The sequence below is a fragment of the Pinus tabuliformis genome, chromosome 9 (genome assembly GCF_031772625.1).
Source record: "Pinus tabuliformis cultivar Carrire ecotype Pingquan chromosome 9, CPIR1, whole genome shotgun sequence".
Taxonomy (NCBI): Eukaryota; Viridiplantae; Streptophyta; class Pinopsida; order Pinales; family Pinaceae; genus Pinus; species Pinus tabuliformis.
Genome location: NC_142307.1, coordinates 450,605,334 through 450,623,357, shown reverse-complemented (window position 1 = coordinate 450,623,357; position 18,024 = coordinate 450,605,334).

Genomic DNA, 18,024 nt, shown 5'->3' with positions numbered 1-18,024 from the left:
GCCTGTTTTGAGCCCTAATTGAGAAAAATCATCACTAAAAGCTTGGATTAGGTCCCTACTTGCCCTCTAAGTCATCTGAACCATTATACTCCTTTTCCTTCACACCTGTCTCCCCTGCCAAAGAACCAAGAAAGATTAGCATTTACATTTGTCAAGCAAAATGATAAAAGATAAAAGTTCTTTGATATTTATTCTTGCACATAGCAGTTAGCACTCTCTAGGTCAGATTTCATTCTTAGAATAGTTAAAACCTCACATGTGTTCAATTAGGGTTATTTTTCAAGAAAAGTATGTTAGCAAGTAGATAAAGGATTTCATGTTGTTTTGCAAGCATTTCTTTCAGTCTTTCCTTCATGCAATAGACATCATTTCTTTACTTCCAATTAGGGTAAATTTCCCTTCTCCAAGTTCGTAATAAAACTTCTTCTAGTCAATAGAAGGCTAGTTTGAGTAACCCTAGTGGTTTATCGCCCTAGATGAGCAGTCACAAAGAGTAGAACAATTACATATATTTATGTATACAACACTGTCACCTCCAAGTTTGTACGAACCCTGGGTTGATGAAGTAAAGTCGGTAGCCCCAGCAGTTGCAGTATCCTTTCTGAAACACTGGTGCTCATCACTTTTTGGCACTGTTGCCAGGGAGGTGTCTGAGTATATGTGATTTCTACTTTCTTTCTTCACTTTATTATATCTTTCATTCTGAAATTAGTTACATTCAGTAAATAGTTGCAATTCAGTTTCGTTTTCTTTCAATTATGCAAGTAGTTTAAAACTCAAAAAAGAGAAAAAAAACACTCCTTTCATGCCTCATAGGAATAGGGATAACTTAGGAAAATTTCTCACTCACAACCTTCCCTCTTCTTCGTTGGTTGTGAGTAAGAGGACCCCTTGGGCAAACAACCAGGGATTTTTGAAGAGCCTATAGGCAAAGAAGAATAAACCATTCCAACTTACACAATGACTGAAAATAGAAATGAAAGGGGAGACAGGGAAAGAATTGAGGGTGCTTTTACCATCAGAGAAACTAATGGAGATACCAAGATGAGAAACATAAGCCCCTCTGATCTTCCTCACTTCCATGGCCTGACCTCTGAAGACCCATATAATTTTCTATTTGAATTTGTTGTCATATGCAGAACTTATGATTACATCTCTGATGATCATAATTTGAAATTATTCCCATCAAATCTCAAGGATGTAGCCCTGTGCTCGTTCATGGGTTTACCTGGGGATAATATCACCACTTGGACTCAGATGAAACAAGATTTCAACAACAAGTATAGGGACTACTGCAGGTCCAAAGATACCAAAGAGAAAATTTTTAGAATGACCTTGGTACATGATGAGTCCTTATAGGATTATGAGGAAAGTTTCCAAATCAGCTACAAAAGGACCAGGTGCACACTTAATCCTAAGTCACTTAAGTTAGTCCTTCTAAGGGGGATCAGAGAATACCTTCTAGAAACCCTAAACTTGTTGTGAGGAGGGGACATCTACCAGTTACCCAATGATGATATCAAGACAATTTTCAAGAATATTTCTAGGGAAGCTAGAAAGAAGGGTAGGGTTAGAAATGCACCAAACCCTTGCTCTCCAAATAGACATTATGCAAATCGAACGGAAGTAGGAGGAAGTGGAGAGAGCATCAGACATCTTTTGCCCTAGATGCACAAGGAGACACCCTAGGAATGAATGTCCATTGAACCTTATAGAAGTCTTCTCGGTCTATGAGGAAAACCACTCCACAGACAAGTGACCTTCTCTACCTGGATTAAAACTTGTGTATCAGGGAACCGAAGGGGTGACTAAAAAACTATGCTACATAAATCAAAGTAGGCCTCATGGACCTCGAACATACTATCAAGGCATTTAAGGTTCATCCTCTTCATATTACAATGCTATTCAAAACACATCCACTCCCCCTTGGTTCCCCTAAGCTCATCCTTCCTAGTCGACACCTTCTCCATGGTCTTTTGCACCTCAATACCATTATGAATCGGCCAGCCAACCATATCAGGCATATACTCCTCCACAACCTCAGTGGAATGTACCAACCCAGGGGTGGAGGCCCCCATACAACCAAGCTACAACTTTATTTCCTTCACCTCAATCTCAACCGCAGCTCCTACACCCTGCTCCACCTAAACAACCTCAGATTCCTACCCAACCAAATCCGAACAACAAACAAGCACAACAGGTTTATAGTGGAGAAGCATCCTACCCTACCTATGCTATGGAAATTCATGAAATTAACCTTAGGTATGGGAGAGTGCTCACGGATAATCAACCTCCATCTCCACCTAGGGAGGGTGAGGAGGAAAGAGAGGAAAGCGTGACTAGAATGAATCCAGTCCCCTTTCCTGAAAGGTTAACCCATCCACTCCAAAACACCCCAGAAGAGACTAAACTTCTGGGCAATTTGAAAAATATGTGTGTCAAAATCCCGCTTCTCCAAGATATAAAATATGTCCCCATTTACAAAAATCTAATCAAAGAGAAGTGTTTCAAACATCTAGGGAGGTGAAAGAGAGACACCCCTACCATTAATGTCATTGGAGAGTTATTTGACTTAATGATGGGGCAAGTAATTTGCCCGAAGTATTTAGATCCTGGGAGCCCTATAGTAGATGTACACATCGATGGCACCATTGTCCCCCATACCTTGATTGATCTTGGGGCTGCCATCAATGTAATAACTAACGACACTATGCTCAATCTCAATTTCCAGGGATCATTAAGGAAGACCATGACAGTCTTGCAGCTTGCAGACCGATCCACAGTAGCCCCTTAGGGGATTGTTGAGGATGTGATGGTCTCCATTTATTCCTGGGAATACTCTGTGGACTTCTTAGTTCTCCAGCCTAAGACCAAATTCAATGGTTATCCTCTCATCCTTGGGAGGCCTTGGATAGCCATTGCCGATGCCTACATAAGCTGCAAGGATGGAAATATGACTATCAAAGTTGGGCATCTATCCAAATAGTTGGTCCTATATCCTCCTGCTCAGCCATCCCTAGAACATGACTTACCTTTATGGGTAGAAGAGGAGGAAGAAGATGAAGTCTACTCCTCCCAAATCTATACCCTAGAAACTACCATAGGAGGAGGACAACCTGATGAAGACGATTTTATTGAACACATCCTCCAAAATCAAACTCCCAACACCATGTCTCTGGAGGAAGTAGTGAAGGAAACCAATGACAACCATCAGATTGATCTATGCTTAGCTGACTCAAACCCTACTCGTGTCAAGATAATAGAATTCGTCCCTGAAAAACATTGAAAATCAACCCCTCTCTCTATACACCAAGAAGAAGAGTTATGTAACATGCTAAGGGAGAATTTGGATGCCTTTGCTTGGAATTAAAAAGAAATGAAGCAAGTGCACCCCTCTGTGTGTACTCACCACATTTACATCAGGGAAGGTTGCAAGCTAGTCCGCCAACCCCAAAGGAGAATGAATCCAACTCTCAAGGATATAGTCAAAGAAGAACTGCAGAAGTTGTTGGATGTAGGATTCATTTACCCTATCTTGGATAGTGAGTGGGTGTCCTCTGGTGTTGGTTCCAAAGAAAAATGGAAAGTGGAGGATTTGTGTGGATTATCGAGAGCTAAACAAGCCAGAAAGAAGGACCATTTTCCTCTACGTTTCATTAACCAAATATTAGATGGCCTGGCAAGAAAGAATTTCTTCTCTTTCCTCGATGGATTTAGTAGGTACAATCAAATCTAGATCAGCCCAGAGGACTAGGATAAAACAACCTTCACCTGTCCTTGGGGTACTTTTGCTTATAGGGTCCTTCCTTTTGGTCTATGCAATGACCCTGCCACTTTCCAGAGAGCAGTCTTGAGTTTCTTTGCAGAACTAGTCCATGATGCAGTAGAAATTTATATGGATGACTTCACACCCTATGGGTGTGACTTCTAGGAGGATCTCTCTAACCTCGAAAAGGTGTTAAACAAATGCATTGAAATGACCTTATCCCATATTCCTAAAAATATGAATTTTTAATGACTACGGGCACTGTTCTAGGTCTCTCAATATCCCAGGAAGGACTGCAAGTAGACCCAAATAAGATAGCCATCATCAAAAGGGTCCCAACTCCACAAAAGCAGAAGGATGTCAAAAGTTTCTAAGGGTTAGTAGGGTACTATAGGAGATTTATAAAAGATTTCAGCAAGTTAGCTTCTCCCTTATTTTGGGTTATTGGCCAAAGACTCTAAATTTTTATGGTTAGAAAGTTGCCAAGAAGCCCTAGACACCCTAAAGGACAAGTTGACTACTACACTTATTCTCCAAGGCCCAAATTGGGCTCTTCCTTTTCACATTCATGCCGATGCCTCTCACAAAGCTATAGGGGTAGCTCCAGGCCAAATAGAAGACAAGCTACCTTATGCCATTTACTTCATCAGTAAGAATCTGTTGAAAGCTGAGTTAAACTACACAGTAACTGAAAAATAGCTCTTAGCTGTTGTACATTCATTGAATAAATTTAGACATTACATTACTGGTTACCAGACATTTTTACATATCGACCATGCTACAATTAAATACTTGATGAACAAACCTGATGTAAATGCCCTAATTATTAGATGGTTACTTTTATTGCAACAATTTGATCTAACTATTATTGATAAGCCTAGCAAAGAAAATGTAGTTGGAAATTTTTTTATCTAGATTGACTTTGCCTGCAAGGGAGGAAGGAATGGTTGATGATTAGCTACCATATGAACATTTCTTCTCCATTTCAGTTCTCTTTCCATGGTTTGCTGACATAGAAAACTACTTGGTATCTACACAGTTCCTTCCAAATTTGTCCTCCAAGGAAAAGAGCAGAATCATAAGAAAAAACACCCCATTCACTTGGATTGGGGGAAATCTCTTCAAGCTAGGTCTAGATCAAATTCTGAGAAGATGTGTCAAGGAGGAGGAATTCTTTGACATCCTTCTGGATTATCATGATGGACCTTATGGAGGTCACTTTGTAGCCAAAAGAGCAACATTCAAGGTACTACAAGCTAGCTATTACCAGCCCACTCTCCACCAAGATGTAAAAAGGTATACCAGTGAGTGTGATTGGTTCCAAAGGATGGGGAAGTCTAACCCCAGGGATGAAATGCCCCTACAAACTCAAGTGACTTTCGAGCCATTTCACAAGTGGGGCATGGATTTCATAGGGCCCATTGATCCTCCATCCAGACAGAAGAAGTACATCATTATGTGCACCAACTAACTAACAAAATGGGCTAAAGCTAATGCTATCAAGGTAGCAATAAAAGAAAAGGTGGCTAAATTCTTGAGGGAGAATGTGTTTTATAAGTTTGGATACCCTAGAGAGTTGGTCACTGATCAAGGTAGTCGATTTACATCTCACATGATTGAAAATTTGTTAAGCCAGCATAATATTAAGCACAAAAATTCCACCCCTTACCATCCGCAGGCTAATGGGCAAGTGGAAGTAACCAACCAAACATTGGAAGGCATGACCAAGGTGATTAGCAACAACAGAAAGGATTGGGAAGAAATATTAGTGGAGGTCACCTGGGCCTACAATACTACCTGGAAGACCACCACTGGCTTCACTCCTTATGAGCTGGCCTATGGGAAAAATGCCATGTTGTCCATTGAATTTGAAGACAACGCCTTAAGGGTGGCAGCACAACTAGATCTAGATATCAGAAGGGCACAATAGGAAAGATTTGTCTAGCTAAATGGATTAGATGAATTTAGGATGCAGGCCCTCCTACACATAGAAGTGACTCAAGTACAAAGGAAAATCTCGCATGACAAAAATATCAAGGAAAAATTGTTTCAAGAAGGCAACTAGGCCTTGTTATATGACTCCCGGTACAAAGATTTCAAAGGCAAGTTAATGACCAGATGGTTGGGACCATATGTGATACAAAAGTTCCATGACAATGGCATTGTTCAGATAAGAACCATCGATGCAGAAGGTATCCATTTGCTTGTCAATGGGTACAGGTTAAAGGTCTACAAGAAGCCCTTATCAAAGTAGGAATTCATTAGTAGCATCAGCAAGGAAGTGATGGTGATTGGAGAAGTTTCAGGTTCCACCTCACCAAGTTCTTAGAAAAAATAAAATAAAAATAAAAAAAATAAATGAACCCAGGTGAAAACCTCCATGAGGCACCTGAGTCCAAATTTTGGGTTGAAAACCTCTTGAGGCAGCCCAAGAGTATAAAAAAAAGGAGAAAAATAAAATATCTCTAGGTGAAAACCTCTTTTGAGGTGCCTAGGGCAGGCAACAAGGATGAAAACCTCCTTCGAGGCAGCCTAGTTGTCTTTTCAAGAAAAAAAACAAGAAGAAAAACAAAAAAACATACAAAAATAACAATTCTGCTTTTTGCATGTTTGTAAGAAGATGATGTGCATAGGCTATAGAGGACAACAGGTGTTGGGATGGGGTCCCCTAGTTCAGTTTTGGGGCAAAAGCCCAAATTTTAATGTAATAAGATGTAAAGTCTCCGGAAATTGTGGACACGGAGCGCAGAGTTAGTTAGGAGTCAAAAAGGGTTTCTACCCTTGTTCATGTAAAAGATGAGTCGGTTTTTGAGATCTACCCATGGTCCGTGGACCATGGGATTGCATAAATAGGTGTGTCTTAGAGAGTCTAAGGTAGAGATATTTGCCTTGTCTATGGGTACGAGCGAAGAAGTCTAGCGTAGATAAGTAAGTCTTAGAGGGGAGAGAGGCTCTGCAGCTCAGTGCGCAGAGGCCTAGAGTAGTGTCCACAGTTGAGTGCGCAGACCCCTGCAGCTGAGTGCATAGGGATGTTTTAAGTCTGTAAGCCTTTACTGAAGATCAATAAAGAAGACTGTTGCAGATATTCCTGTGTTTTATCTCTTTAGTTCTGTCATGTATGAATGCGATATATGCTGTGATGAATAATCTCTTTATGAAATAATGATGTATTGATGTGCGAATTTACTTGATTTGTCTTATTACCTGAATGCAATTAATGTTAAGTGATTATGCAAAGATCATAACACTTTCTGTTAAAGTTATTGAACACTTCAGTAGATCTGAGTAAACACTGATCTAACGAGAATCTATGGTGTGTGTAAGTAGGTAATTTTCTTGTTCAGGGTCCACAAAAGCCAGTCATAGACTTTCGCGAAGGTCTAGAGGCCGATTAAGGGAAGTTATAGTGATAAGCCATAATGGCTTAGAGATCTGTGCGAAGGCAGATCTAGGTCATGAAGGACATCACATTTATCTTTGTATGCGGAAACTTGGTTCCAACATCCCCCCATATTGTTTCGGGTGAGACTGTAGGTTTTAACCTCGTACAGAAATTACCTGCATATGAATTCTAAAACACAGAAAATAAATAATGTGAGAGCATAACACATAAAACACATATACACATATATTTTCCCTTGGATCTAGAAACCAAGAATACCAGCTTGATTTTTCATTATATTCCTTTTAATGTTACAATACATATTTATACATGCCGAAGCATCCAATACCATGGACCGAAAACCATCGTGTCCAAAACCATGTGCTAAAAACATGCACAAAACCATCGGTAGGTCCACCCAACCTAATATAGGGTACAGACCGCATAGAGTGGGGTTACCTGCACCCCTCAAACCCCCTGTGACTCCCCCCGCTATGCAATCGGCACAACGAAAGGGGGGCTCTGCCCCCCTTCTAACCCCCCATGTTAACTACGTGGGCTAGTCATGGAAAGAGTATAGCACAACCCAACATTCTCCCAGTTGTTGTTTTCTTTCCATAGGGGGCCACAAGAGAGCTTAGTCATTTATCTAGCCCTACAATGCCCATTTTTTCTCTACAGCAAGAGAACTTCTTAGAGCTCACAGATTTTGTCAATGCATCTGCAGTATTCTTCAAAGTGTCCACCTTTACCAGTAACACCTTTTTGTCTTCTATCATATCCCTCACGAAGTGATACTAAACATCAATGTGCTTTGTCTTTGAATGATATGCAGGGTTCTTTGCCAAGCAAATTGCACTTTGGCTGTCACAGTCTATCCTTATAGCTCCCTATACTAAACCCATACTTGAACACAATCTCTACAACCAAACTGCTTCCTTTCTTGCATGAGTGGCTGCCATGTATTCTGCCTCTGTAGTTGATAGTGCCACTACAGATTGTTTCTTACTCATCCAATTGGCTGCACCTCCAAATAGGTTAAACACATACCCACTTGTAGATCTTCTCTGATCCAAATCTCCAGCCTAGTCTGCATCAACAAAGCCACGAATATCCAACACTCTATCCAATCCTAGTCTTCCTTGGTAGCACAAACCATAATCACTAGTGCCACGAAATACTTGAAAACCAGCTTCACTACTGTCCAGTGCACCTTCCCCAGTTTTGACAAAAACCTGCTCAATACTCCACTACATGTGCAATGTCTGGTCTAGTACATACCATCTCATACATTAGGCTACCGACTATACTTGCATATGGAACACGAGACATGTCCTCTTCCTCTTCTTGTGTCTTGGGACACTGTTCAACATATAACCTTACACCTAGAGGAATAGGAACCTTCACCAGTTTACTATTCTTTATATTAAACCTATACAATATTGTCTCGACATACTTCCTCTCATTTAACCAGAGCTTCCTCTTTCTGAGATCTCTTTTAATTTCCACTGCTCGCCATCTTCTTTCACCACCATAATTGATCCCACAGATCTCCCACTAAACAGGGTCTACCACAGGCCCGAGCGAAACTTGTCAGCAGCAAAGGCATCCCCTTGAAGCCAAAAAAGCTCTAATACGAAATGTAGGTTTTAACCCCGTACAGAAATTACCTACATACGAATTCTAAAACACACAAAATAAACAATTCGAGAGCATAACACATAAAACACATATACACAGAGATTTTCCCCTGGATCCCAAAACTGGGACTACCAGCTTGATTTTTCATTATGCCCCTTTCAATGTTACAATACATATTTATACATGCCAAAGCATCCAATACCATGGACCGAAAACCATCATGCCCAAAACCATGGACCGAAAACCATCACGTCCAAAACCATGTGCGAAAAACATGCACAAAACCATAGGTAGGTCCGCCCAACCTAATATAGGGTCCAAAACCAAAATTTTTGAGGGTGCTACCCTAGACCCCATAGAGTGGGGTTACCTGCACCCCTCAAATCCCCTGTGATTCCCCCCACTATGCAATCGGTGCAATGAAGGGGGGTCTTTGCCCCCCTTCTAACCCCCACGTTAACTACATGGGCTAGTCATGGAAAGAATATAACACAACCCAATAGAGACTTTAGTCCATGCTACGTGGATTGATGCCGAAAGGGCCAGTAGTGTAGGGATTTGTTTGGCACAACTAACTATGAACTTGGGTCAGGACCCCCTAAGCCAACAACAGGCCCTACCAAAAACCATGTTTTCCTTTATCCATCTCATCTCCTCAATACTCCCCATGTTCTTCAATCCATACTCCACTCTAGAGGCCAATTCCAAGCAATTTTATGCTTTCTACAGGATTCCCTATAATACTTCAGGAGTTTCCTGTAGGTTTTATAGGAGGCATTGAAAAACTTCAGGAAGGGAAGTCTAGTGGAAAAATGGTGACACAAGCATGTTTGGGTTTATGAAAAGAGTCGTTGACCACACCATACCTCTACCAAGACCCTCCATGACCATGTCACCACTATATCCATCAAAGAAATCAAGTTAGAAAATAGAAAAAAAACATCAAAAAGATACATGCCACAATAGCATATCTCATCTTCCATTCCATAACCACATCCTCCACTCATTCCAATACCCATTCAACTTTAGAAGCAGAGAAGAGAAGAAAAAGTTCAAGAAAAGGCAGTTAGAGGACATCCTGTAGGAATTCCTATAGCATTTATTCCACAAAAAAGACCAAAACAACTCCAATCCACCTTCACCACAAGGATCACAATGGTGAGGAAGCTCCTCTAGAGCTCAACAACAATAAAATCTAGCACTTGTACATCATTAAGGGATCAACTCATCAACAAAATAGGAAGAAAAAAAAGTAGTTGAAGAATATGAAGCAAGGTCAAAGAACAACGAATTAGCACCACTCTCCAGCATGCATCAGTGAAGCAAAGGACCAATAGGTATGTCATCTCACGAATACTCCCTCTTAGGTATGAATATGATTAAACTGTAGGAATGAGGCAGGAATTTGATTTTATAAGTGAAGGTGGCAAGTTAACTTGGACACCCTTGGTCAGATAACGAGAAGAAAAAGGGTTAGTCAACTCCACACGTGGCAAGGGCACATCAAAAAAAGGGGAATGAATAAAAAAAGTGGTTAATTTACGGAGAATGAAAGTTGGAGATGATTACGAGGAAAGGTGATGTGATTAACCTATAGTGGGACCAACGGTCCAAAAGTAGGTATTTGTACTAGGCCAGCTAGCACATCACCCAACGAAATTATCCACAAATAGAAATAATCACTGACTCCCATGCGAAGTATTAGTTATTTTTAAAAGCTGAAGGCAGAGGCAACTTCAAGGATTCATTGAAAGAAAAGTTACTCTCAGCATCCCTACAGTGGCAACTTACAGGAAACAATCAACATCTACAACAAACAAGAGCACCTACAGGAAACTATAGGAAGGCTACAAGATATAGAGAGATTTAGCACACATAGTTGCAAGAGGACACTGAGGGAAATCAATTCAAAAGTTCTCATCACCAGAGAATAGGAAAGGGAGGTAGGTGCCATACCTTCTATGTTTTTCATCTAAAAGAAGAAATCCTCCTTTATTTTGAGTATTTTCTATATGCATAAAGGTAGATACAATTCAGTGAAGGTTAGTGAAGGATAAAGTTTGAAACCTCATCACCTACCAGATTTCTCAACATGTAGCCACCAAAATCTCACTCAAACAATAATTGCCATAAAATATGACAGGAGTTTTCAACAAAACAGAGCCCACCAACACAACTAGAATATACCAGCATCCTATTGTGGTAGAAATCTTTACAAGGCATCAATGGATGGGGTTCTTTGAGCTACTAAGGGGATACGATGATGATGTGGCTAGAGAATTTGCAATGTCACTCATACCTCTCACTAGATCTAGTGCCACTACTGTAGTGAAGGGTTTTTTAGTAGAAATTACCCCTGAGAGTATTAGTAGGATAACTACACTCCCCTAGGGCTGTAATGGAGAAAATAGGACAAGACTAACAACACTCTTGCAAAGAAAAGTTTTTTCTTGGAGAGAGAAGAACTAATTGAAGACAAAAATGGGGTTAGAAGGGAAAGGATTCCATATCCCTAGAATGAGGTGAGTTACCACATCATCAAGTATATTTCTTGTGAAGGTAGATACAATGTAGTGTATGGATACCACTTTAGACTCCTATATGAGAAAATATTTGGAGAAGAGACACCTCCTCATAACAAACTTAGTATACCTAATTTTCTGTTACAATAAATGATAGACATGAGCATCAAGGTACAAGAGGGAAAACATCAGCAGCTAACAGATGATGGGTTGATCAAACTCATCCTGGAAGATGCTCTACACAATTTAAGAATCCCTATTGCATGGTCAACATTTGCAAACATGCAGGAAGAAGGAGCAATTTGAGCCATTGAGTATGATAGAAGCCCTACTGCTAGTGAAGAAGAAGAAGAAACAAAGGATGAAAAAGAAAAAGAAACAAAGGATGAGAAAGAAGAAGAAAAAGAGGATGAAGAAAAAGAGTCTGATGAAGAATAAGATGAAAAAGAGGATGAAAAAGACGATAAGGTACAGGAGGATGAACAAAATTATGAAAATAGAGTAGGGAAGAAGAAGAATCACCAAGGGTGTCTCCAAAGCCTATAGTGAAGGAGGCAACAATTGCTCTAACTTCCCTAAGTACACCTTTCAAATCAAAGGGAAAGAGACAAAGGCAAACTCCACTTTACTTCAGGACAAGGAAGAGCACCAGGATTAGACAAGGGAGACCCCAAACCCCTACCAAAACTCCAATTGTCATAGAGGATTCACTAAAAAAACAAGAGAAAGCAATCCCTCTAGGGAAGAAGGAAGGGGAAGGAACACTAACACAAGCTTCTCCCAAGTCACCAATAACCTATGTTAGGAGACCTGTCACCAGGTCAACCTCAACAAAAGGAAAAGGTCTCCTATAGGAAACACGGTCAGACCTACAAGAAGTAGAAAAAATCATACAGGAAACCTTGTCAAACCTACATGAAACACAGAAAAAAGATCAGGAAAGGCTGCAAGGGCAAAGGGAAGGAAAAGAGGAAGGAATTACTCAAGAAAAAATAGAGGAAGAGGCCTAGGAGCTAAAGGAGCCTTGCCCACAGCCAAACCTCAGCTCCTACTTCAGATTCATTGAAGGAGGTAGGGTGATAGAACAAAAGTTTTCCATTCCTCTATTCTTTGAACTTGAAAAAGAGAGAGAAAGAACACATAGGTGGATGCAAATTTCTAAATCAAAAGGGGTGGAGGATGTAGGCCACATGGAAGAGAAGCTGCAAGAAATGGGTAGACAATTAAGTAGTATAAGAGATAGGGAAATAATAATGACATCTCAATTAGAGGTTGAGAACACATGGCTAAGAAAGCAGCTACAAGAAAAGGAAGGCCAATTGGAAACTATGGCAAGTTTATCCATAGAGGCAATTCAATGTAGGATGCTAGCAAACTCATATGCCTTATACCTCAAAGAAAAATGGCTATAGTTTGAGATAAAAACCCTAGCACAAAGAGGAACTATTCCTTTCCAAGACTATAGGCAATTCATTGACCTCTGTGATCACAGCACCCTAGAGGATAGATAAAAGATATATGAGTCCTACCTACACAATTTAGGTTTGACAGATTTAAATGTGTGGGACACAAATCCAAATCTAGGGGACTTACAACTAATGGCCTTGGCATCTTGGATGAGTCATGAGGAAGATAGAGCTACAAAAATTAAAAGGGTATTAGCAGGAGAAGAAGCAGAACCCCTTTTCATCAGAGTAGAACAATGTAACCCAATGGTTGTCATCAGCACTCTCAACCTCATTGAAAATCATCCCAAACTTGCACCATGATACCTTTCTATACAAGAACAAGCCGTCACTCATTTTGAAGACATGCTAATATTGCTAGGAGAGCCAACAAGCCTTCCAAAAAAGGTGGAACACCTTACCCTACAGCGTAAAGATCAAATAATATCATTCTCCTGATAGAATGAGGGATGCACTAGAGAGAGTTCCAATGTATAAGAAAACATTATAGAGACTCAAAATTAACTGTATTGGATTGAAACTCAGCCCAACATTTCTTTTAGGTATGTTAGAGGGGAGAAAGGAATAAGAAGAAATAAAGAAGTGGGAAGAAATAGAGAGGAATGTAGGGGTTTATCCAAAAGAGGAGGAGACTACAAAAGAAGCCTGGAATGTCAGTGAGGCCACCAAAGCAATGAAAGACTTGGACATAGATTGAGTTTCTTAGAGGATGAGAAATATTTTCAGTAGGGGGATGATGATGAGGCTCATCAATGGGTAAATTATATGGACCTTAATACACCTCCAGCTTACTAAAATCAACTTTTCTCATCATTCTTTACATGTTTTAATTATTTTTTGTTTAATTAGGAGAGTAAAGATGAGATGTCATGTCTAGTGGTCTAATGTGCATTGATTGCAGGTTTTGGATCAAATTTTGGCTAATTAAAGTGTAGGAACTTGAATGGAGACAAGGAAGAGGGATTCTAGGAGACAAGATCTCCCTCCTTAACTCCTCACTCACTCAAATATTCCTCAATCAAATCTCATCAGATCGGAGTTGCAAGCAGTCGAGTCATGAATTTCATTGGCAACCAAGCCAGTGACAGTTGAAGACTAGTTCATCTCGAGATTGGAGCCAAGCCTCCCTAAATTTAAGGAGGTTTTTGGTAAATTCAATTGTATAAATCAAGAGGCCTAGGGCCTCATTAGGATTTAGATTTTTTGTTCAAGATAGCTAAGTAGTTTTCGAGTTGAAGCATTGTAACCAAGCACTCTTATGTATTTCTAATTTATTTAATGAAAATGAGCAACATTCCCTTGATCCAGCACTGAGTTGAATCATATGGATGAAGCTCTTGGGTTAGGGCCCAAGCCTAGCAGTAGAGATTCCTCTTGTTGTATATGTATGCTTAGGTAATACTCATAGTTAGTTGTTAAACTAATTTTGGTATTGTTAATTTGCAAGTATTGGTAGATTTAATTAGTTTGCTTCCATTTGTGGATAGTTCTGACAATATAATTGTAGTGATATGAATATATTCCAAAAAGGTTGACAACAAGTGGTTTTCACCTCATTTCTCCCTTTCAGGGATCATGGTTTGAGGAACACTTCTCATACAACCCAAAAAGACAGAATTCTTGTTTTTTGTGTAATCTAGGGTTTTCTGGCTAATTAGGTCATTACCTTCCAATTTCATAGGGTAAGTTGCAATTGGTATTTTCTAATCTATTAGGTTTTTCACTGATTTCATCTTGCTTTCATATTGGTTTCAAGCACTTCCATGCATGCACTTAGCAAGTAAATGGTGACAAATCTGTTTTCTTCTATTTGAATAAACCCTTCTTGTCTTTGATGAAGTTATGAATGAATGCCAAGAATGATGTTTGTTGTTGTAGGAGTTCTAAACTATAGGGGGACCTCACCTCATCAGCCTTAGCCAAGCCATATCCACCCATGATTTCCAAAAGTCACTAAGTTCTCAATTCGAATTCTTGTCTTATGAGGGAAACTTGCCCTCTCTATTGAGCAAATCCAACCATCTCAAAGATTTGGCTTGATTTCTAAGTAAGTGCCTACCACTCCCATGCCTTTTTCCATCCTTATTCACCTTTTCCAAGCTCCATCCCACCTTTTAGACCACTCTGTAAGCTTTGAGCCTGTTCCTGTAGTAAAATAGGGGATCTTGTAGGTGAACTAGTAGTTCTAGTAGACATCCTGTAGGAAAACCTGTAGTAGCCCATTTTGAGATCAAATTGAGAAAAATCATTACTAAAAGCCTGAATTAGGTCCCTACTTTCCCTCCAATTCATCTGAACCATTATACTCCTTTTCTTTCACACCTATCTCCCCTGCCAAAGAACCAAGAAAGATTAGCATTTACATTTGTCAAGAAAAAAGATAAAAAGAAAAAAGTCCTTTCATATTTATTCTTGCACACAATAGTTAGCACTCTCTAGATCAAATTTCATGCTTAGATTAGTTAAAACCTCACATGTGTTCAAATAGGGTTCTTTTGTAAGCAAAGTATGTTAGCAAGTAGATAAAGGATTTCATGTTATTTTGCAAGTATTTCTTTCAGTCTTTCCTTCATGCAATAGACAACATTTCTTTTCTTCCAATTAGGGTAAATTTCCCTTCTCCAAGTTGGTAATCAGACTTATTCTAGTCAATAGAAGGCTGGTTTGAGAAACCCTAGTGGTCTATCACCACAACTCAACAATGACAAAGAGTAGACCAATTACATCTATTTGCGTATACACCATTGTCACCTCAAAGTTTGTACAAATTCCGGGTTGATGAAGTGAAGTTGGTAGCCCCACGAGTTGGAGCATCCTTGCTGTAATACTGGTGCTCATCAGATGTGTCACACTTCAAAATATTTGGAGCCTCTAATTACTTCCATGTATCCAAGGAATCAAGGAGGAAGTTAGAGCTGAAAATACAATTTGAGGTATTTGTGCCTTACATAGAAACTCCCCACAACTACCGTGTATACTTGTCATCCCTCAAAATGACAGTTGTGTGAAGGGATGTAAAATTTGATGAAGACAAATCCATGTGGTGCTCTCTAGAGAGTGAGATTCATATCCCACTATAGGAGGAGCTTTTAGCTCCAAAGGAGGAGCATTTAGCTCCAAAGGAGGAGCCTCAATATGTTGTGGAGCAGCCACAAGTTGAGGAGAAGAGAGTGGAGGCAACCACTAAAGTAGAATCATCTAGAGAAGGAAGGAAGAGAACCATGGAAGATGAGATACTTGTGCAGGATACGAGGGAGAATGTGAGTGCTCCTTCAAATCAGTGCAAGAAGAGAAGGTCACCAGATCAATACACTGGATAGTAGAGACTGAGTCATCCTCTTTTGAGGAAGCAGTAGAGAAACTAGTATGGGTTGATGCAATGGTGGAGAAGTACGAATCCATTGTAAATAATAGTGTTTGGGAAGTGGTCCCAAGACCAGCAAACAAATCAATTGTGGGTTCAAGATGGATCTTCAAGGTGAAGCAGGAAGTAGACAAAAGCATAAAAAGGTACAAGGCCAAATTTGTGGCCAAGGGGTAATCTCAGGTTGACGGGATTGACTATGAGGAGACCTTTTCTCCTTTAGAAATGTACTCATCCATTAAATCAATCCTTTCTCTCACTGTATAGATGGAGTGGAGGATCCACTAGATGGATGTGAAAACAACATTCCTCAATGGATTTATTGAGGAGGAGGCATATATTGAGCAACCAAATGGCTTCAAGACTTTTGATCGAGAGTCTCATATGTGAAAAATCAAGAGAGAATTGTATGGTCTCAAGCAAGCACCCTATGCTTCGTACACTAGGATCGATAGCTATCTCACTAGTTTTGGCTTCACCAAAAGTGAAGTGGATGCAAACCTCTATCATATTTTGGTAGAAGGTAAATTGTTGATTATTGTTTTATATGTTGATGACTTGATTTTGACTAGCGATGAGTAGTTGATCAGATCTTTCAAGGAGGACCTTGCAAGAGAGTTTGAGATGAAGGACATGAGTCTCATACACTACTTCCTCGGATTGGAAGTATGGCAAGATGATGGGGAATTGTTTGTCTCTAAGGGAAAGTATGCCAATGAGATACTTCATAGGTTCGACATGGATATGTGAAAACCCATGGAGACTCCTCTAGTGACCAACTCGAGGAAAGAGGATTCCACTTTATGGGAGGAAGTGGATGCAACTATTTACTGATAGTTGGTGGGTTCACTCATGTATCTTGTGAACACATGAGAAAACATGTGCTTTTTTGTCAACCAACTAAACCAAGCTATGATGAGGCCAACCAAACTATTTTGGAGGGTAGTTAAGCATGTTATATGGTACCTCAGAGGCACTACCTAGTTTGGACTCTGGTACATACAAAAAGAGGGAGTGAAGCTATGTGGCTTCCCAAATGTAGATTGGGCAGGACTTCCATCAAACCAGAAGAGTAAATCAAGTGGAATATTTAGTGTTGGGTTTGCAGTGGTTTCTTGGTATAGCAGGAAGCAAATATTTGTGGCACTCAACTCGGAAGATGTAGAATACATAACTGCAATTCAAGCAACATGTGAGGTGATCTAGATGAGAAAGATAATTGTTGGCTTATTTGGTTAAATGATCGATCCAACTGTGATTTACTGTGATAATCACAGTTGCATCAAAATATCTGAGAATCTTATTTTTCATGATTGATCCAAGCATATTGATATCTGATATCAACATCTTCAGGATTGTGTGCAGAGGAAGATTATGTTGTTGCAGTACATTCTGACATAGGAGCAAGATGATGATATTTTGACAAAAGCCTTGTCAAGAGGGAAGTTTGAGTTCCATAGGTGCAAGATAGGGTTGGTTGACAATCCCTTTCTTGTTGAGAGGGAGTGTTGAAAAATGTAGCAAGAAAATCTGAGTTTGACTTTGCCTTGGCCAAACTAAAGAAAATTCAAATTTCTATTTCAGCAGAAATCTTGGAGGTAGTTAACTGAGGTGACATGGTACTTGTCACTCAGTTAATTCGATTTGGGGAAAATTGAGTTTAGTTTAATATGATTGATTGCTAATTTGTAGCAATCTGTTTCAGTTAATTTGAGTTATTGTAAGTTTCACTAGTTCTAACTATCAAAAGAACTAGTGGAGGTCAAGTTGTGGAAGTGGAACTTCAACCACACTTAGTAGTCAACTAGTTAACTAATCAATAATCCTAAAATAATTGTTGCATGTAGAGAATTTGAGTTACCCAATTTAGATGGAGATTCCAA